The sequence below is a fragment of the Callospermophilus lateralis genome, chromosome 2, assembly GCF_048772815.1.
Source record: "Callospermophilus lateralis isolate mCalLat2 chromosome 2, mCalLat2.hap1, whole genome shotgun sequence".
Taxonomy (NCBI): domain Eukaryota; kingdom Metazoa; phylum Chordata; class Mammalia; order Rodentia; family Sciuridae; genus Callospermophilus; species Callospermophilus lateralis.
The window spans coordinates 119,637,186-119,658,799 of record NC_135306.1 but is presented as its reverse complement, the minus strand read 5'-3'; the positions used below and the strand labels follow the sequence as shown (position 1 = coordinate 119,658,799).

The 21,614-nt window shown below is 38.7% G+C and overlaps 1 pseudogene; it reads right to left on the bottom strand.

The window, feature by feature from the left end:
• Positions 1 to 19,365: 19,365 nt before the first annotated feature.
• LOC143387536 (rRNA N(6)-adenosine-methyltransferase METTL5 pseudogene) lies at positions 19,366 to 19,883 on the bottom strand (annotated as a pseudogene).
• Positions 19,884 to 21,614: the final 1,731 nt, after the last annotated feature.

Here is a 21,614-nt window from a genome sequence, read left to right as displayed (position 1 = left end):
CTTTCAAGTCAGGCCATAACAAAATAAAGCCTGAAAGGTATATGTGCACCCAAACAGGGACACAGCATGTTCAGTCAGTTCAATAACTGCTAAGACCAGGAGAAACCATCAGCTAGAACAGTCAAGCTCTTCAGCCACTGTCTGCACCATCCACTGAAACCCAAAGGGAAGAGTCTGAAGTACTTGTAGAACTAGACATCTGTCCATTGGGATCGGGGTATTGCCGGGAAACAGTATATCCAAAGGTCATGAAGACTTGTGGCATGCAAGCAGCATACAGTAGCACAGTCATCTCAACACAAGTGACCACAAAATATTCAACAACAGGTAATTCTTGGAATTTCCAGCAAGCATCTTCAGATAAAAAGTCTCAGGACTCAGTTAAGAATAAAGTCCACTCCTTAAGAGAATTCTTAAGCTATAAACACTTTGAAGGCCACAGCTTATACTTTGTACCCTACCCTTCAAAAAGCAAGGCAGAATTTCACTTCTCAGAGAAATTAAGTTCGCATAGTGTGGGCTCCGAAATAATAATATGAAGCAGGAAGCTCTTGTAAAAACCTAGCTAAGCAACCTGAGACTTGGCAACTTGGCATAAGGAAGTTTCCTGTAAGGATTTTTGTATGTGTGTGGTGCTAAGGATTGAACCCAGGGCCTTATACATGGAAGACAAGTACCCTTCCAACTGAGCTACATTCCCACCCCTCTTGTGGGGATTTTAAATCCTACTGCTTGGGTCAGGTCTGAGGGTAACAACTAGGCATGTTTGCACTTATAGGTGAAAGGTCAAGCAACTCCAGGTGTGCTCAAGAAACTCCCATTGTGGAAACAAAGCAAGCAAACCAATCCTCATAGAAGAGAAACCACCACCTCCCAGTCTCTTTCTGCTGTTTTACTTTCATATTGTTATTCAGTTTTCCCTAATTAAGCTATAAACACTTTGAAAGCCACAGCTTATACTTTGTACCCTATCCTACAGTATCTAGGATCAAGTCCTGAACATTGATAGTGCTCAGTATATATAGGTTGACTTATTCTATTTGCTTTTGGGGGTTTTTTGTTTGTTTTCTGTTGTTATTATTGTTTGGCACCGGAGATTGAACCTAGAGGTGCTTTACCACTGAGATACATCCCCAGTCAACTTTTATTTTTTAATTTTGAGACAGGGTCTGACTAAGTTACTGAGGTTGGCCTTGAACTTGGGATCCTTCTGCTTCAGCCTCTCAAATCACTAAGATTACAGATGTGCACCCCTGCACCTAACCTTCTGTTGGCCAACTTAAAGGCAGAATGACTCAGCAGAGAACATACTGCAAGCGGGAATAAGTGAGGAGAATTTTATTTTGGCAAGTCTTTTCTCCTTTCTGCACCTTAGTTGCTTCTCTGTAATGGAGTGAAGTTGGACCAAACCACTGCTTTTTAAATGGTCAGCCTTATTTGGGTTTCCCAAGAAGTAGTTACAATACACAGTGGAGTGAGGAGAGGAGAGGAACACTGACCTTCCCCAACTTTACTGAGAGCAGACCTGCTTTTGAGGTCTGGGGTTCACAGTAGAAGGCCACTTATAAAGGTTCTTTGTCTTAAATTTCAAATATCATGACTCAATTATTTCAAAGGTCTCTTTCACTCTAACAGTGTATGATGTTGTAATTTCATTGAGACTGAAGTAAGACAAGTGTCTTATTTGGTAGTGGTCCATCCCAGCCTAAGACCTGTGCATCTTTTTACCTTCACTGGCCTCTAGAGACATCTCTAACTTTTGCATGGATGTGGTTTGCATGTAACTGCATACCTCTTTTGCAAGCCTAGGCTCAGTCATCTCAAACATGTAGGCTCCTCCCTTCCCTTTAGCCTTGCTATAAACCTAATTGGTGTCCTAATTGTTAGGAGAGCCACTTGGGACGCCTCCCTCTCTCCACTCAGCTTACATACCTTTCTGGTTCTTTCTGCTTTTCTTCTCCAGAGCATTCTTACCTTGTGCTTTTATTATTCCTTTTTGCCTGGAGTAGTGTTTGTCCTTCCACCCACTACCCCTGGCTATTTATACCTGAGGATCACCAATAACACTAAGAAGTTTCTATGGGTGGCATTTATGGACTAATGGTCTAACCAATAGAGAAGGAAAAAGAATAGGGGAAGAAAAAAAGAGAAAAGAGAAAAGGAGGGCTGGGAACACAGTGGTAGTGCATGAGGCCCTGGGTTGGATGCCCAGGAACCCTACCCACACACCCACACACACGCACACAGAAGGTAACAGGATTAAAGGAAGAGGAGTGTGTGGTCTCTTGGCATGGGGGAGATCCAGTCTTCCTTACCATTCTCAAAATACATCCAAATTTCCACTATGTATGAGACTGATTTTGACTAACAATCTAGTAAAAGACAAAGCCAGAATAAAACTTATACCCTCCATTCCTTCTTACCAAATAACCATCAGTTAATGTGGCCTTGAGACAATATCACATGTAGTTAAAATGTGGGCTCCCCAGACTGCCTGATCTTGCTCCCTTCATCAACACTAGATTTGCAACCTTATGTTTCAGGTTCCTCATCTGTTTATAATGTGAGTCTTGTATAATAATAAAATCCACCTTTAAGGCTACTTTGAGTACAAAATGAAATAATTTGAAGTTTTCTGAATAAGGCCTGGCAGAAAGGCTCTACTAGTGCTGGCTGTTATTCTAAACAAACAAAAAAAATGTTTTGCTATAAAACTCTTTCCCCATCTCTGTCTGCTACATCATGTTTCCTTGCAAATAAATTGGCCCAGTCCCTTGTGGCCGTACCATGCCTACAACAGCCTAATAAATGTTAATGATAAAGGATGGCAAGTATTTTGGGGAAACTAGCATTCTTGCTTCTCTCTGTGGAGTGCCCATTAAATGTTCTCCGTGTTATGCTAGTAATACTTGTTTCACTTAGGCAAAGAAAGGAAATAACCACAATGTAGTCTATCCACAATAGGCCTGTTTAGAAGGTTCAGCCTGAGGCAACATATAAATTTTATTATTTAATTGTAAGAATATAATAAAATATAAAACAAATGAGCTTCAGTGGCTGCTTTTAGAGGACTTGGCTCATCTCCTTACAGTTCTTAATCAGCTTTGTGTATTAGAATCACCTGAGGGAGATTTTAAAAGATATTCAGGCCTGGGCCCCATCCCCCCAAGGATTCTGATTCATGAGGCCTAGGTGATGTTCTGGCACGTTTATTTGGAAAATATTTACCCAAGTGATTCTGAATCAGAGCTACTCTTCCAAGCATTCCTGGACCCTTTTCCCCGCTTCAACAAAAACCAGCTTAAACTGGAATATAGACTATCCACAATTTTGATGGCACTGCCCAAATAATGAAGTGTACTAGAAATTTCTTATCAGGTTCTCCACTCACAAATGAAAATGTCTTTAGTTCATCTTTCAATATATCATGAATTTATGATTCATATTTCATTAATATTGAGCTTCTAGTCATTCTTCTAGTGGGTTCTTCTGCTATTTTGTTGAGAATTACAAAACAACAAAAGCCTTTGTGGATACTGCAACTCACTTCTTTTGCCTAAAAACTGGGATGCTGAAAGGATAATGGCATTGCTGTTGCAATTTCTGTTTTGCTCTTGGATGCTTGCTTATCCCCCATGTTTTTATTTTAGGATACTTGTCTACCTTCATATGTGAACAACCCAAGTCACTAAGGACTTTGATCAAGAGATAAGAGCAGAATAGAAACTAGGAAAAATATAATCGGATTCTATTCTATTTAACTAAAGTATGTTTTTTAGTTTCAAAAAAGCATAGTTGTTATAAATAAAAAGACATATTAATTCACCCACTGATGGCTCCGGAGCCTCCAAGTTCTCCCTGTTTTCATTGGCTGCATCTCTGCTTTTAAAAATTGTTAATACACAAAATTGTTAGACAAGGGGAGATGGAGGGAAGGGAGGAAGGATGGGAATGGGAAAGACAGTAGACCAAACTGGGCATAATTTTCTTATATTTATATATGAATATATGACCAGTGTAACTCTACATCATGTACAACCACAAGAATGGAAAGTTATACTCCATGTATGTATAATGTGTCAAAATACATTCTACTCTCATGTGTAACTAAAAAGAACAAGTAAAAAATTACCAAAAAAAACCCCCCAAAATATTAATAACCCAGCTATCTAAAGTAGTCCCTTCCTTAAAGGCTGTAAGAAAACCTGGCTGAAGAGAGCAGAAAAAAGAGGGATTTTAAAAGGGAACTATTTCTCAGTACATTGACATAATTTATGATCTCCTTTATTCTCAAATTTATGGAAAACAATTAAGTCAGAGATTAGTGGAATCCCTCATTTCATCTTAGTTAATATGTAAAGTCCTTCAGATAGTGCCTGGCATATAGTAAGAACATGTATAAGTACTAGTTATTTACCATTTTTAAGTTATCTTCAGTTAATATTATCCTTGGACTATGGCTAATTTTTAGAACCTAAATATGTGGAATCCTCCCTAGAAGTGAGTCTTATTTGTAATAGGCACTCAAGAAATGCTTGCTGAAATGAAGGAATTTAATGCTTGTGCAGTCATAATGTTGAGTTTCCTAGATGCTTCACATAGAAGAAACCCCTTTCTACAACAACAAAAGAAAGAACAGGTACTCTAAACACATCTATTTAATGCAATTTCAAAAGCTGAAAAGTCAGACTTTCAAAGGCACTTCACTCCAGGTGGCTCAATGTTATAATTAATACACTTAAATACATGATGCCATGAAATGTAAAGCCACAGTACCCATCCCCCTCAATAAAAAAAATAATTTTAAAATGACCTGATTCTAATTTTTCACTATATTCTCATTGTTTGACTATATGAATTGTGCCAAAAGTCAGCAAAGTATGATCTACTGACAGGTTTACTTTGATAAAGACCATAACATGAAAAAAGAGGTTGTTATGGTCATGAAGACTAAATGTGAAATCAGAATTATTAGGTTATCTAGATATATATTCCTGAGAAAAGAATAGATATGAGATCCTTAATTCCTCGTTACAAACTCTCCTCCACCCTTCCCTTCTTTTTTCTTTTACCTAGTGGATAACTATTGTCTTCCTAGTGATAAGGGGCCTGTCCCTTTCTGTAGGATGAAGATTTCCTTCCCCAGTGGATTAGAAGGAAGGGGCCATTTATTTGCCATGTTGGCCATAACCATTTCATCTCTATCCTCCAAGTCAACAACAGAAGTAAAGGGAATTTGGATGTTGTTTAGTTCATTCTGAGACTCCAAGACATTGATTCCTTCAAACCTGACCACCAGAGAGGCTGTGAGTTCTAGTTCTCAGTAGTCACTAATGATGGCATTGACAATAATAGCAGATTTCACTACTCTACCTAAAACAATGCTGGGATAATTTCAGACTTAGGATCAGCAATGAACAATTTAAATGTTCGTACTTGAGCTTCCTTTATACCACTGCTAAGGTCAAAGAAACTGGCTGCGTTTTGGACCATTAAGGGAACTGATATCACAGCCAGCCAGTCTAGCCCACCACCATTTACAAAGTAAATGATAGTCCCACCTAGGTTTGTATATTTTCTTTTTGGGGGGGAGGGGGTGGTGCTAAGGATTGAACTCAGGGGCACTCAACCACTGAGCCACATCCCCAGCCCTATTTTATATTTTGTTTAGAGGCAGAGTCTCACTGAGTTGCTAAGTGCCTCACTTTTGCTGAGGCTGGCTTTGAACTTGTGATCTTCCTGCCTCAGCTCCTGAGCCGCTGGGATTACAGGAGTGCAACACCATGCCCAGCTGATTAGTTTTGTATATTTTCGACCACATCTGGTTTCTTTATTTTCAAGAGATACATTTTTTATTTGTTGGTCATGCCAAATATTTTGTGGGAATTTTGCACTGTCCCCAAAGTTTATCTTGGCATCAAAACATTCCAGAGTTTCACCAAAGGATTTCACGTCAAAACTGCATTATTTTCAGGAAGAAATAATACAGCTCCTTAATCTGATTTGTAGGCTGATTTTCATAGATTTACAGAAGCCTAAATTTTCTCCCATATGCTAGACTTGACTAAACTTTATGCCTTAAAAATGTAAATTTCCTCCTTAAAAATAAATTCTGATATAGGAGCTGCCACCCATAAATATCAATGCCTTTCTCAGTAGCTTCCCATTAGTTAAGGCCAATAAAGGATTGGTCCATTATAATTTCTAAACAGGAACATTATACACAGTGTCAGTCACAAAGTATTTAAAGTTTTATCCCATTCTTTGACATCAGTTCTTTCTTTTATATTCTTGCAAGATCAGTTATTTCTTCAAGGTGAATTATACTCCCTTAAATTTACCTGGCAGGAGTAGAGACTTGTACACCAACATTCAACTGAATTTAAAAATTAAGGTCTTTGTTGTGGGGGAATGATATCTTAAACAAAGATCACACACAAAAGAGTCTAGATGATTGAGATGAGAAGATAAGGGAGTTTAATACGAATTTAATTCTACATTAGAAACAAACCTTAAGAAAAATCTCACACTTGGTGAAAGAGAGAGAGAGAGAGAGAGAGAGAGAGAGAGAGAGAGAGAGAGATATGCAACTTTCCAAATACGAATACTTCAAGATCACAGACAGTGTCTTACCCATTTTGTATTTCCAACATCTAGCCATCTAGCACGGCATATATACTTGGGGATATATGATTAAATGAATTGCATTTTGGACCAGTCCTTGGGCCACTGGAAAAGCCTATCTCTAGATCACATTTTAAGAACTACTGCCACAGCAGCATGTCTAAGAGTCATAGCTTATTTGGTTTAAATTACTCTCTAATGTGATGATTAACTCGCATGTAAACCCAGTCACAATTTTATCACTATAGCTTAATTAATAGGCATGTTGAGTCCAACTGCCACTTCAGTTTTGTACCCAGAACTCCATAGGTCTATAAAATTCATTCTATTGGAAGACAGAGAGGTTTATATCAATTTCTAAACTTTACACAATTAAATAAAATTAGACAAGGCTCAATACTTTTTAAATCCAGAGGCTTTCTTTCTAGATTTGTTATCAAACAAATGCATCAAAGAATAGTCTCCTACTACAAATTCCCCAAGTCACAATGCTTAGGATCAGAGCTAGACTGAAAATAAAAATGGGCCACGACTTCTACTCCACCCACAAAATGATTCAAACAGGAAATTCCCACTTGACGGTTGCTCAATCTAACTTGCTAAAGAAATCTCTGGGTGGACAAATTTTTATTCAAATAAATTCCTCAGGATGATGTTCAATAAGAGATCTCCTGAACAAAGAATTATATCCACCTGCCTGGAAAAGACTCAACCTCTGTGTCACTTGTAATGAGCCAATGTTAAGTCAAAGTGGATGACACAGCCCAGCACCTCCTAAGTCTTCCCCTTCCTCTTCCGCTTTCCTGATTTAACTTTGGGCACAACATCTTCCTCTATGGATTCTTTACTTTTTACTTGCAAATGCTAGATCACATAATCTCAACTTCTACAATTACCATCTCTGTTGTTGTGCGTTAATCTGCTAAATAAGATTTTTTATACAAAAATAATTCAGCATCCAGAAGTAAAGAAACATACAGATTTGTGACTAGAAGGAAATTAACAGACCAAGAAAAGGAAAAAAAATAGAGCCCAATGCTAGTGAATTAATTCTAGAGTTAACATAAAGACAAATCAGAAAAGAACTATGGTCTGAGGAAGCAAATAGTGTTGAGAACATGCATACATGCTGATCATCTTCTAAGTTCTGTAATACAAAGATGAATGAGACCTTGGCCTGGAGTTGCTCACTTGTAACAATGGCAAGGTAATCACTAGTTGCTATGGAGTACATGTAGACAGATATGCTTTGGATAAGTTGGTTCTAAGTGTGCCAATTCTACCTCACTGTCAGACAATAAGAGGATCAGAGAGAAAAACTTAAGTTATTCAAACAGTAGGTAGATATATGATAGAGGGAATAACTACTGACAAAAATAGAGGCTAAAGGTGGGTAAAGGTAAGGAACTACAAGTGGTATAAGATCCTGGAAGAGATGATTATGACATGAGTCCAGCAATCCAGGTTGACACTGGCAATTACAGAAATGCTGTCCTTGGGTATAGAGAAAGGAAATATTTTAGTATGGAGATTAAACTTTTTGTCCCTCCCCGTTACTTTCCATTCACTGTGTGGGATGATAGGTAAACTTAAGGACCTCACTAAACCAAACTTTCATAAAAACAGAATAGTGGAAGTAGAACCCACAAACTTTTATTCAGTGAACATCTACTATGTGACAGGGGCTTTTTCTACCAGAACTGATTACTGTGGCTTTCTGGCAGCCTGCTGCCTGGGGTAATTCTCCACACAGCTCAGAGAGGTAGCTATTACCACCCTCCATTTCACGATGATGAGGCAGAGGTGCAGAACGGCTAAATAACCAAATAATTTGCTTGAGTGTGAAAAATAAGACTGAAATCAACTTTAACTTCAAAGCTCATCCTCTTTGCCCAACCCAATGCTGTCTCATGAAACACGAAGTACAATCCCCAAGAAAGGTAGGTCAAGTTTCCTAGTGTGTGTATATGTGTGTGTGTGCGCGCGCGCGCGTGCAACTGTGCACACACGAGCATGCGGGTGGGGTTGGAGGAAGTGGGTTCTAGGGCCAACCTACTGCCTTGCGAAACGATGTTCCCCAAATAGCCCCAGACCACTGTGCCTATAATTCATTCCATTATAATTAACAGCGAGGTTAAGGTATTGTTTCACAAGCCCTGGTTGAAACGCAGATATGGACCTGGGAATACTGACAAGATCTCTCTTTAATTACTCCTAATTAAAGAGCTGGCTCTTTGACAACTTGACCTGACAGGTCCAGGAGTCAGGAAAAGGCGGGGGAAGTTGTCTGAGGTCTCCTGTCACAGGAAAACAGATGAGGATTGGGTATCTGGATGGGGAAGTGCCTCGCACTCCGTGGGATGTCGGAGGTTGAAGCTAAACTAAAAACAAACTTTGACTTCTGGACAATTCTCTAAAAAGCGGGTAGGGAAAACACCTTGCGCTGAACTGCTTGAAATTCCCATTGACAAGTCTCCCTGGGTTCACCCATCTTCCAGTCGTGGACGCCTCCACTCAACTACCCAGGCGCAATTAAACTGGGTCACTGCAACCAACACCATGCCAATGGGTCCACAGAAGTTAGGTCCGCAGATTTAACCCTTTCCCTCAAGACTCTGATTCTGGGGGCCACGCTCTTTCCCCCTGCACCGCGCCCGCGCCCCGGGCTCCCGGACTGAGCATGCTCAGTCGCCGCCCGCTTGGTGCTCCCAGGGAAACCTCTGCACGCCCTCCCCATCTGCTCCTGGTCGCCTCCTCGGAGCCGGCCGCCCAGGGTGCATCCCGACTTGCTCAGCTCCACGCGACCCAGATTCCTGCCCCGCCCCCGCCCCTCCCGCGCCCGCAGCCAGTGCGGCAGCCGCGGCAGCCTCTGTCCAGCTTCGGCGCCAGAGACCAACCGCGTCGATTAGGGCCGCGAAGCGCGCCGCCCGAACGCTGGAAGAAGCAGAGATGGAGACCGCCCTGCTGAGCGCTGGGAGCTGCTGAGCCTTTCACTGTCAAAAGCTCAGGTGAGTAGTGACCCCAGAAGATCCACGGGGCAAGGTTAATGCCCTTGAAGAGGAGAGAGGTGGCTGCGAGGACGTCAGGCATAGTGCGAGCTGCGCTGAGGCACAGCAGAAATTCTAAGGGTTGGAGGCAGAGAGGGGACTTGGATGAAAGTGCACACTACTTCGGTGCAGGAGCTCTGGGGTCACCTGGGATCATAATCCTCTTCCCCATCCTGCCCCCTGAGATTTACACCAGCCGCGCCGCAGGTCAGCGCAGAGGCTGTTTGCATCTCGGCCTGGGCGCAGGTCGCCTAGCGACTGAACGCCACCGGAATCGGGTGGGAGGGATCCAAAGCAGAAGCCAAAATGGGAAGCCGGGACAAAGGGCTGCCTGGGTGGGACGAGTGGCCGGTCCGGATCCTGAGGAACCCTCTTCCCTGTGGGCTTGGTCACTAAGGCTGGGCAAGGCAGAAGAGTGGAGTCGCCGGGCTAGGGTCGTTGGCGCTTCCACCTGGAGGAGCTATATGAGGGGCTGGCGCCTCCTCCAACTGCTGGGAAACTCTGCATTTAAAACAGCTCTCTTTCCAGAGCAGGCAGAATTAAATAGGCGAGTGGGGAGCCGACAGAGCTGTTAAAAACCCGAACAGTGGAGTGTAGCCGTGGGTCTTGCTGTGTTTCCAAGTGCGTTTTCCAAGTGTGGGCACTGGCAGCTCCGGCTCACGGTGTTTCAGCTCAACCTTTAAGTGGCGAGTCCGGTAACACGCCTTATGAATATTTCAGAAACGACCTTACAGTCTCACTTGCTTCAGATCAAGTTTAATGAGTATGTTTGTCAGCCTTTTTGCTCTGCACAGGCAGGTGGAAGCCCCAAACCAGTGCCGTGAGCCTTCTAAATTTTATCGCTTTCCCTCATCAAGGAGGAGAAAGATGTCACTAACACCCAGTGAGCTTTAGATTGGTACCATAAATTGAACCTGTCATTTGGAAAGACCAATTTTGGGCAGACTTCCAGGCATTGTTCTGCATCTCTGCAGTGTGTGCAGTATTGTGTCCGTCGCTTGACAACCGTCCTTTACTGGTGCTGCCATTATGGTGGAAAGAAGGTAGTGTGTTAGTATTGGGATAAACATCTTAATTCATTATCATCCTACAACATCATGTAGTTACAGCAGACTTAGTCATTCTCTCTCTAGAAGTTTTCTCTGAGGACAGTCTAGTTGAAATTTTGGCAAAGGCACACTCTTGTACATCCCTCTACATTGGGAGATATCTCTCTCTCCTTAATCTCTTTGATGGGAATAAGAAATGGATGCTTTCTCTGTACGACATCACTGTCAAGAACGCTGAGAAAAGAACCCATTACTATAGGGAACTTGAGGAGAGAAACAGGTTCAGTCATTTTCCCCTACACTTTAGAATATAACTTCCATTGCACCATTACCCTTAATCAGAAAACAGGCACACAGACACACAGTCAGTACTCTAAAATGGTACTCCTTGCTACCCCTCTCCACTTAATATTCTTAAAGATCCATGAGGATTTCCTCTGTTAACTAAAATATCAAACTTCTCAGTACAGGATGATCAAAGAAGAACTCTCTTTCTTTTGCCAGCCCAACATAGTGAGGCTCAAGCTCTCCCATTTACAGATGTTTCACATTTAGGGAGAGCTCTCCCAACAAAGACCTACTGCAGTTACATCACTGGCTCCACCTCCGCCTGCCAGACTGTTTCTCCCAGTCTGTTAGTGAGAACAGTATGTATTGCTATGCTTGATTAATAAAGAAAAGAAATCCCAGAATGAGAGCTTTAGTTACATTTCTTATTGTATATTGTTGATTTACTTGAAAACAGGACATTTTCAAAAACTCTTATTAATACATACAGCCAGGACTTAACTCAGGTTAGTAATAACTCTATGAATATTAGTTTTTCAAGGGATTTTGAGCCAATATCACAGTATTCTTTGTATAAAATAATTGATACATGATATTAAAAAGGAATCAATGACATTAACACAGTAAGTGAAAATGTTACATAATAAGCAGCATTTCCTAAAGTGTATTACTGAGCTACTCAGATATAAACACAGCTGCATTAACATACATAAAATCTAGCTATCTGAGAAGTTTGAAGAGCTCAGATACAAATTTCTAGGTGTGTTAAGGAAGCAATCCCTGAGTCCTTTGAGAATTTTTAAACAGTCACTAGTAAGGGTTCCAGATTTAAAAAATAAAAAAATCCACCCTGCCCAGTTAAATTTGAACTTCAAATCAGTGAATACTGTTTTAGTTTAAATATATTCCATATAATATTTGGGATATATTTATGCAAAAAAAATAGTTGTTTATGTGAAATTCAGTTTGCACAGGACAGCCTGTATTTTTTTTCCTAGCAACTCTAGTTAATGGAAATGTTTTATTCCTCCTTTTTGGGTCACTTATGGGTTGAAAAAAATAAAGTAGAGCAGAAATCATATGCTGTTCTGTAGACAATCTGGGACAAGCTCAGTGCTGGTTTAAGCTATTGAAAATAACCCATGCTTAAAAATGAGTAGTTTCATTCCATATATATTTGCTGAATACCTCTGTTTGTTAGGCTTTGTGGGAGGTGCCAAGGATGCAAAGTTGAGAAGTGGGGTGGGAGAGGGATTTACAACATAAGATGGGGGATTTGCTGTGCTAAAAGCAGGAGGTAAGAGGAAGGGGTCTGCTGTAGGAGCCTGAGAGAGACACTGAATTCTACTGGACAGCTCCAATCACAATTGAGTTGCCCAGCAGTTTTGACTGGGCTGGCCTAGAATAAAGTATGAGATCTTATCCTGGAAGAAAAAAAAAAAAAAGTCATAGGTTTATGGATAGTGGAGTAGAGCTGGAAATTGAAGGATTTTACCTGATGGTCTCAAAAGACACAGAGGTCTGCTGAGAATGAGGGAAGGGAGAAGGAGAATCTAAAAGAAAAAGTTTAAGTAGTTGCTGATGGGAGGGAGAAGAAAAGGAAAATTGCAGGGACTGGTACTGGAGCTTAGCTGAATGCATCTCATTGCATTTTAAAAGGCAGATACTGGCGGGTGCATGCCTGTAATGCCCAGTGGAAGCTGAGTCAGGAGGATCACAAGTTCAAAACCAGCCTCAGCAACGGCGAGGTGCTAAGCAACTCAGTGAGACCCTGTCTCTAAATAAAATACAAAATAGAGCTGGGGACATGGCTCAGTGGTTGAGTGTCCCTGAGTTCAATTCCCAGGACCCTCCCCCGTCCCACCCCAAAAAAGCAGTTGATCTACCCTTTGATGAACACACTGAGTGCTCTTTCACTATTTCACTACTATCCTGGTTTCCTCAGGGAAAATCATGATGTGATGACATGATATGGGAATGTATTCTTTGAAAGTTTTATTACTTTTGTATAAAAGTAGATATTTAAATGTAATGTTTGAGATGCTGATCAATATTCAGTTTACTTCTGGTACAAATTCCTGAAATAAGATAAGCAGATGTTTTGATGTTAGCAAATCTGTTGCTTCAAGAAGATAAAAAAAAACATTAAATTGCTATCATTTTCTGATTTGGTTGATCCATCTTTAAGGAAGCAGATTTTGATGATGGGAAGAATGTATATTTTACAGAAATAGCACTATGTGAAAATGACCATATGCTTGTAGTATCCAAGAATACCTACTTAGAGTGTTCCAAATGCAATTAATTCCAAAGCAGTAGCACACCACTTACATTTGTGTCTTTGAAGACCCAGAAGTACTTTCACAATTACTCAGGATAGGAAGATTCGAGGGAAGTCGAAGATCAGACCAACACAGTCTAGGCACAGAACAGTAACTCATTTTTTTGAAGATTCCAAATGGGAAAACTACAACAACTGATAATAGAGTACCATATACTGCTGTCAACAAATTTGGAATAAGGACCATCCTTCAGAAGGCCCTCATCATATACTTGAGTATCCATATATATGGTTAAATTTTTACTTCATATTTTACAATAAATTTTTGAAATCATAAAAATTACTGTATGAAAAATATCCGATGAGTAGGTCATTTAAATTCAGAGTATATACTAAAGACATAGAACATGAATTGAACACATAATTTTAGTTGAGGCTCTCGCTGGGTGATAGTCCATATAAGCTGTCATCAGCGTTTTGTTTTTGTTTTTGTTTTGTACCAGGGATTGAACTTAGGGGCACTTAATCACTGAGCCACATCCTAGCCCTTTTTAAAAATATTTCATTTAAAGACAGTCTCGCTAAGTTGCTTAGGGCCTCACTAGTTGCTGAGGCTGGCTTTGAACTTGCAATCCTCCTGCCTCAGCCTCTCAAGCTGCTGGGATTACCAGTATGCACCATTACTCCCATCAGGGACTTTCTTATCAAGTAATCATCTTTCAAAATACAGAAGGTATTATTTATACTGTTCCTCTTTGCAGTATTAGCCAAACATGTCCTACATAATAATTTTGAGAGTATATGTAAAGTGGTGATTAGGACATATTCAAGTTGTAAAATTTCAAGGCAAAAAGATCATTGGTTTTATTTTCAGCAAGGTTTCATATGGATACAACTTACCTAAGAAAGGCTAACTTTATTGATATCAAATGACAATTTATATGGACCATCACCCAGGGAAAGCCTCAACTGAAATTGTGTCCTCAGTTCACATTCTAAGCCCTTAGTAAAAACTTTGAATTTAAAGATCCTAAAGAAACAATGTTCTTGAAAGGAGATTTAACCTTTCAGCTCACTTATGATAACCATGAGCAAATCAAATCATATTTAATGTCAGTTTTTGTGTTACAGATTGGAAGGTATGAGCATTAAAAATAATAATATTGTGTCAACTTCAATATCTGTATCTATAAAATGAGCTTTAAATGTTGCTAGGGCTCTAAGGATGGAGAGCTTCACTCTTAATGAAATTAGAGAATTTGTATAATGTCTGTGTGCTCTATATGATGTTTCGGATGCCATTGAAATAATTTACAAATTAATATTTTCCTTCTTTTGGTGCAAAGTGAGATGATTGTGATAAATCTCTAAGGAAAGCTCATTAAATTCCCTTTTTAAAAATCAGTCTCAAACAAGTTTGTGACTGCAGATTCAAAGTTCTTTATATAGCTTTTTAATGTAACTTTTATCTTTTTATTATTTTTTTAAAGAGAGAGAGATAGAGAGGAGAATTTTTTAATATTTAATTTTTAGTTTTCGGAGGACACAACATCTTTGTTTGTATGTGGTGCTGAGGATCGAACCTGGCCGCACGCATGCCAGGCGAGCGTGCCACCGCTTGAGCCACATCCCCAGCCCCAATATCTTTATTTTATTTATTTATTTTTATGTGGTGCTGAGGATCGAACCCAGTGCTCGCACATGAATTATTTTTTTAATATTTATTTTTTAGGTGTAGTTGGACACAATGACTTTATTTTATTTACTTATTTTTATGTGGTGCTGAGAATCGAACCCAGGGCTTCGCACATGGTAGACGAGCGCTCTACCACTGAACCACAACCCCAGCCCCTGTAGCTTTTATCTTAATTTTGGGATTAGGACTTGACTAATTGAAATGCTTGATATAAGAGTTTATTTCAGGGCTGGGGATGTGGCTCAAGCAGTAGCGCGCTTGCCTGGCATGTGTGCGGCCCGGGTTCAATCCTCAGCACCACATGCAGACAAAGATGTTGTATCCGCCAATAACTAAAAAATAAATATTAAAATTCTCTCTCTCTCTCTCGCCCTTCTCTCACTCTCTCTTTAAAAAATAAAAAATAAAAAAAAATAAATAAAGAGTTTATTTCAGCTACTGTAATTCTCCTTCCTACTTTTCTTTGTGCAAGTAGTTGGTGAAAATCTGCCATACGTTTTAAAGGTTTCATTCATGATGAAGTTAATAATTTATTTATTCTACAGCTGTATTTTAGTTTCACAGATATCAACATCGACATAAACTCTGTTCCCTGAATCTTTTTCACTTGCCAGTTGGCCTTATAAATATTTAAAATGTAAATTAATCTATGGAGTTAATTTACTATATATTTCTTCTTTTTTTTCTTTAAAAGGAGCAGAGGAATATTTTACCCCCTCCATCATTTGGAAGCCAGATTTTCTAAAGATTCTGTATTTCAGCAGAACACTTACATTTTAATTTCAGATTGTCTTTGGCCTTAGAATCCATTAAATTAGCAAAAATATAAATAAATGCTCTTAATTGAGAAGTTTAACTTTACAATCTCTTAAAATGGTAAACATTTATCAGAACTGTTTCAATTGGAATGTATATACATGTATATACATTTTTAAAACCTTCACTCAAATACCTAACATGGAATTTTGACTTTAGAGTCTGTCTCATGTATGATGTGTGTATACATAGCCCAATGTGTGAGCCCAATAAGTGAAAATCAAGACTTATAAAACAGATGAATTGGGTTATAGTTTTTGCTTCACTGAAGAGTTCTGTAAAGGACCAAGTATTTTAATCCCCTCCTATTCCTCTAACTTTCAGAAAACATAGAGTATTTAAAATACAGTCAGACTCATACAATTTTTACATATACACAACATAGCTATCAACTAGGCTCTTAAATAATCTTTGTGAGTGAAATGCAGAAATGAGGTTTGAAATGTCATCTCATAGTTGGGCATCTTTATTCAAAGAATGTTTAGAGGTGGAAGCCAACATAGAAGATTTCTATTGACTTGCCTTAGAATTCTTTACTTGATAATAACATTTCTAAAATTTTCTAAATGATTCAAATATACAGAAATCATCTCTAAAAGCTCAAAAAAGCAGTGAATTTGAATAACAACCAGATTCAAACTTGATGTCTCTTAGCTTAGAGCAAGAACTGAAGCTTAGATTATATTTTCAAAAGGATAGATGTGAGGTCCATTTAGTTTCTAAAATCAGTCACCAATAACTGGGTTTTGAAGTCCTAGTTTACCAACAATTGGGTTGTTAAAAATAATTTTAGTTCACTTGAATGTTAGCTAATAGTAGAGAAGAAATTAGTGTTATACTTTGTTTGGACTCAGATGAATAAAGTCCAGATTAAAGAAGGTCAACAACAAAAATTACAGCATGTTGTACATAAAGTGATGCATTTTGGACCACCTGTCACGGATATAGTAAGAAAGAATGCCTTTACTAGGTGGGATGTTAGCTTTGATAACCTTAAAAGCATCTTCTAAATCTGGTTATGCAGTTTAAATTGAGTTTCCAGGCACCTACAAACAAACCCACCAATGTCTAATTAAGCCTTATTGACATACATGTAACTATTACACCTCATTTCTTTGATTTATAATGAATATACAACATTATTTTATACTGAATTATTTCTGAGGTAATTGGCTGATTATAACTTAAAATAAATGCATCTCCTCTGTAACTACTACTACTAGGTTAAAGTGTCAATTTCCAGACATTTTAAAAATTATCTAAGATCATATTTGAAATTCTTAGTTCCAAATGATGATATGTATTTTGATTAGCTATAAAATAGCTAAGTGTCTTAGTTCTAAAATAAATTGCACAGTGCACCTAATCAAAGATACCAGGTGAATATGTGTTTGCTCTTGAGTGTACTCTATGTGTACTCTATCATCGTTCTGTATTGTGTTTTGGTTTCAAAGGTATTTGTTTATAATGTAGAATGGACACTTGTTATTCCTTTCCAACACTGCCATCTGAACCCCTGCCCCATGTTAGGGACTGTTATTAGTCAAGGTTCTCAGATAAAGGGAACCAATAGGAGATATGTATAGAAAAACTGTACTATGAAGAATTGGCAGCTAAGAAGCTTGTTTTGGGCAGCTGAGAAATCCCATGATACACTGTGTACAGGCTGGAGATCCAGGAAAGCTGGTAGAGTAATAATAGTCCAAGGGCAAGAAAAGACCAGTAGGCAAGGAGCTCATTTCTCCTTATTGCCTTTTTTCAGTTTTTAGTTCTCTTTGGGGCCCTCAACAGATGAGATGATGCCCACCCACATTGTAGAAGGCAATATATTTTACCAAGTCCATCAATCCAAATGCTAATCTCATCCAGAAATTCCTTTACAGACTACCCAGAAGTAATGTTGAATCTGGGTACTCCATGGCAAACCTACCTGACACCTAAAATTAACCAGCTCTCTTGCATTATAAGGCAGAACCTATTCCTGTGTTTCCTTCCTAGACATCCTTGCACCATAGACCTGGGCCCACAGTCCAAACTCTTCCATGGCCCATGTTCAAGTCAGTAAAGTCCCTTATTCAATGCCAGAGGGTCAAAGGGGACAGTACCAGTCTGTGCCTGGTGGTGGCAGTAGAGGAGTCTTCTGTGTCATCATTTCAAGCCTTATTTTTGGCTACATAACCTGCAAACCTAGTTCCCTAGCCCACCTAAAGATTCTGTGGGTTACTCATCTCCAGAAGAATTCCTTTTCTGCTTGAATAGGTAGAGCTAGTTTCTGTTTTTGAATAATATACCCTGACTGGTACAAGGTTTAAGTCCATGTTTACAGAGGGATATTTGTCAGTCACTAGGACCTACTGAGCACACAGCACTTTGAAATGTACTCTGTGTCTATTCATTCTCTTAATTATTTATGAGATAAGGCACCTTGCTTGGCGTTGGACAAAAGGAGAGAGATAATACAAAGCTAGTATCTTCAAACTAGTGATATGGGGTTAGTAGGAGGAGGTAGGGATACCACTGGCAAACTTAAGGTAGAGATAAATATTAATGTATAATTCAATTGATTTTAAAGATTGATTTAGTATGGAGGTAAAGGTTTGGAATAATAAAAGATACTTTTCAGGAAAATAAATATTATGCTTCATCAATTCCAAGAGGCACATTTTTTTCTTTCATTTTTAACTTTATAAAATTATGAAGTATTGTTAGAATGTGTCACGTCTTAATTGCCACTTTTATCTATTCAATTCATCTACTATATTTCACTGAACCTAGGATGTCATCGATATATATTATTATATTTTGTACCACTAAGTAAAAACTCATTAAGTAATTGTTTAAATAATGACTGTGCCAAACAGCATATCGAGAGCTATAGACCAGAGGATTCAAAGAAGTCTAAAGAGAACTAAGTCAATCATGGAAATGATGTGAGTTAAATACCAAATTAAATATTTTTATTGTGTTTCATAGTTTCACAAAGTGGTTAAAGAGTAATCAGTTTACCTTTAACTTTTTTTTTATGAACAAATTCATCATAATCTTTCTTGGTTGTTGAAAATGTTAGCTTACTTGCAATGATTCTCAATTTTGTGGATAACACCTTTTTTGATTATTTTATATTTGGAAAATTATATATACATATATATATACACACAAACACACACACAAGTAGGTAGACTAGTGTGATAGATCCCAATATCCAAAAATCATTAGCCCATAACCAATGCTGTTTGATCTCTTACAAACTTACCCTCTTTGCACCCATTTTATTTTGAAGCAAATCCCAAGTACCATCTTTTCATTTGTATGCATTTCAGTGTGTATCTCTAAAAGGTAAAGTCTTTAAAGGACTTTAAAAATATATATATATATATAATTAGTCATGGGCTTGGATGTAGGTCAGTGGTAGAGCGCTTGCTTAGCACACATAAGGTCCTTCATTCAATCCCTAGCACTGCAAAATATAAAAAATACATACTAACAATATCTTTATTAAACCTCTGGAAAAATACTTATAATTTGTGGTACTTTTTTAATAAACAAAATTTTCATTTATTTTAACTAGGTTTTAAGCTTCGTTTTTATGTTTGGAGGTTTTTGAAAGGAAAACTGAATTAGGTTTACTTCTATATCCACTGGTTTCTATTTATGAAATTTGTAGGATACTGAAAAGTTATATCACAGATCTGCAATAATCTGATATTTTCTATTTTATCTCGATATTTTCATTCTGTTACTTTATTTTGATTATATTCTCTCATTGAGGATTTATGTAAAGAATACTCTTGCTCTTTCCAATGTATTCTCCAGAAAAGACATATTTTTTCACTTGATTATTTTTGGTTCCCAAAGGAGGATTCATAATTACTATTTCTGATTACATGGACATTCTGGTAGCTACTGAGCATTTATCACATTGAACCATGTCAATGTTTCTTAACTGAAACTCTTCCACATTCCTATTAAATATTTCCCATGCTTCTTCTATATCAAATGCAACACAATTATGCAATGTGTGGCCTGCCTGAATACTTTTCTAGAAGTAGCTTGCATTTGTTAAATTCATACATTTGTTGCATGCAACACTATAGTTCCTTGAAACTTAGTTTCTTCGTATTTCAAAAGAGTGGGTAAGGGTTTATTGATACTGTATCTCAAGAGGTTTATTGGTACTGTATCTCTAGTACCTCTGCTTGGGTGGGATGTGTCTGTGTGTGTGTGTGTGTGTGTGTGTGTGTGTGTGTGTGTTTGTATGTTACTGGGGATTGAACACATGGCTCACACATTAGGCAAGCACTCTACCACTGAGCTACATTCCCAGTCCTTTTTAAAATTTTGAATCAGGCTCGCAGTAAGTTGCCCAAGCTGGCCTAGAACTTGTGATCCTCCTGCCTCATTCTTCCAAGTAACTAGGATTATAGGTGTGGACCTCCATACCCAGCAGCATTCTTTTTAAGTTTACTTTTTATTTATGTTAAAATCACACTTTCACATCATTTAAAACATCACAGTCCATGTATGGTGCCACACACTTGTAATCCCAGTGACTTGGGAAGCTGAGAGCTGAGGATCATGCATTTGAGGCCAACCTCAGTAACTTAAAAAAGAGCTGGGGGAAACTGGGAGTGTAGTTCAATGGGTTCAGTCCCCAGTATAAAAAAGAAAATCATAGTATTGCAGGACTTACAATGGAAAGACAGCAATCTTCACGGCCTAATCCATCTCCAGATTTCTGTTTCTCAAGAGAACCCATTTTAATTATTTTAACTGTTTCTTCGGGTGTGTTCTAGCATTTATACTGACTGACAGCTTTTTTGTTGTTGTTTTGGTTTGGTTTGGTTTGGTTTGGTTTTTGCTTTGTTTTGTACTAAGAATTTAACCCAGGGATGTTTTACCACTGAGCTACATCCCCAGTCCTTTTTATTTTTTATTTTGAGACAGGGTCTCACTAAGTTATTGAGGCTAGCCTCAGACAGACATGTGATCCTGTCTCAGACTCCTGAGTTCTGACTGCTACTTCTCAATATTTTAAAGTATCAGGTCTACTGATCTGTTGAGAGCCACAGCCGAGTCAGGATGACGCCTGGCATCTTGCCAATAGTATTGGTTGAGAGGCGAGCCATTAAGATGATGCTGAATTGATTCAATTGTATATTAGACCTTTACTGTCCGCCTTGGCCTGCTTTGAAGTTCTCATGGGGATTCCCGGAGAGTTCCCATTGGTTGGGGAAGTGTAGGAGGAGGGATTTCTGGAAGGGGGATTTCCGGTTGTTCTTCCTGGCGGAGCGGTGTGGCATTGGGACAGTTCCCAGGGAGCGTGGGTGGAGTGTGCTGGTGGAGGTCAGAAATAAAGTTTGTTCCTGCTTCAGTGGCTCGTGGTTTGTGCCCAGCCAGACTGTGGCACTGATCTACTACAGATATAAAGATTTACCTTTCACACCTTGTATGCATCCACTTTTCCTTCTTCAATATCACTGTTTTACTCAATAAATATTCAATGTTTGTTAACACTGTAAATCACTCAGAAAACAGCTACCAATTCGTGCATAATCATAGCTCTAAAGTGAGTTAAAAACTATTTTTGTTGTTGTTGTTGTTGGTTTTACAGTAGGAGTTCATTGCAAAGCCCCATCTAATAGTCTAGTTCATAAATGAATTCTATGACCTCCTCTGTGTGATCAGAGTTAGCAGTTGCCTTAAGAGCAGGGTACCTTGCTTACCTCCAAGGTCTTGAAGATGACCCAGTCTACTTAGTCTTTCTGTCAGATGTTTCTAGATAAATGCCTCCAATGTGTTCTTATCATACAAAA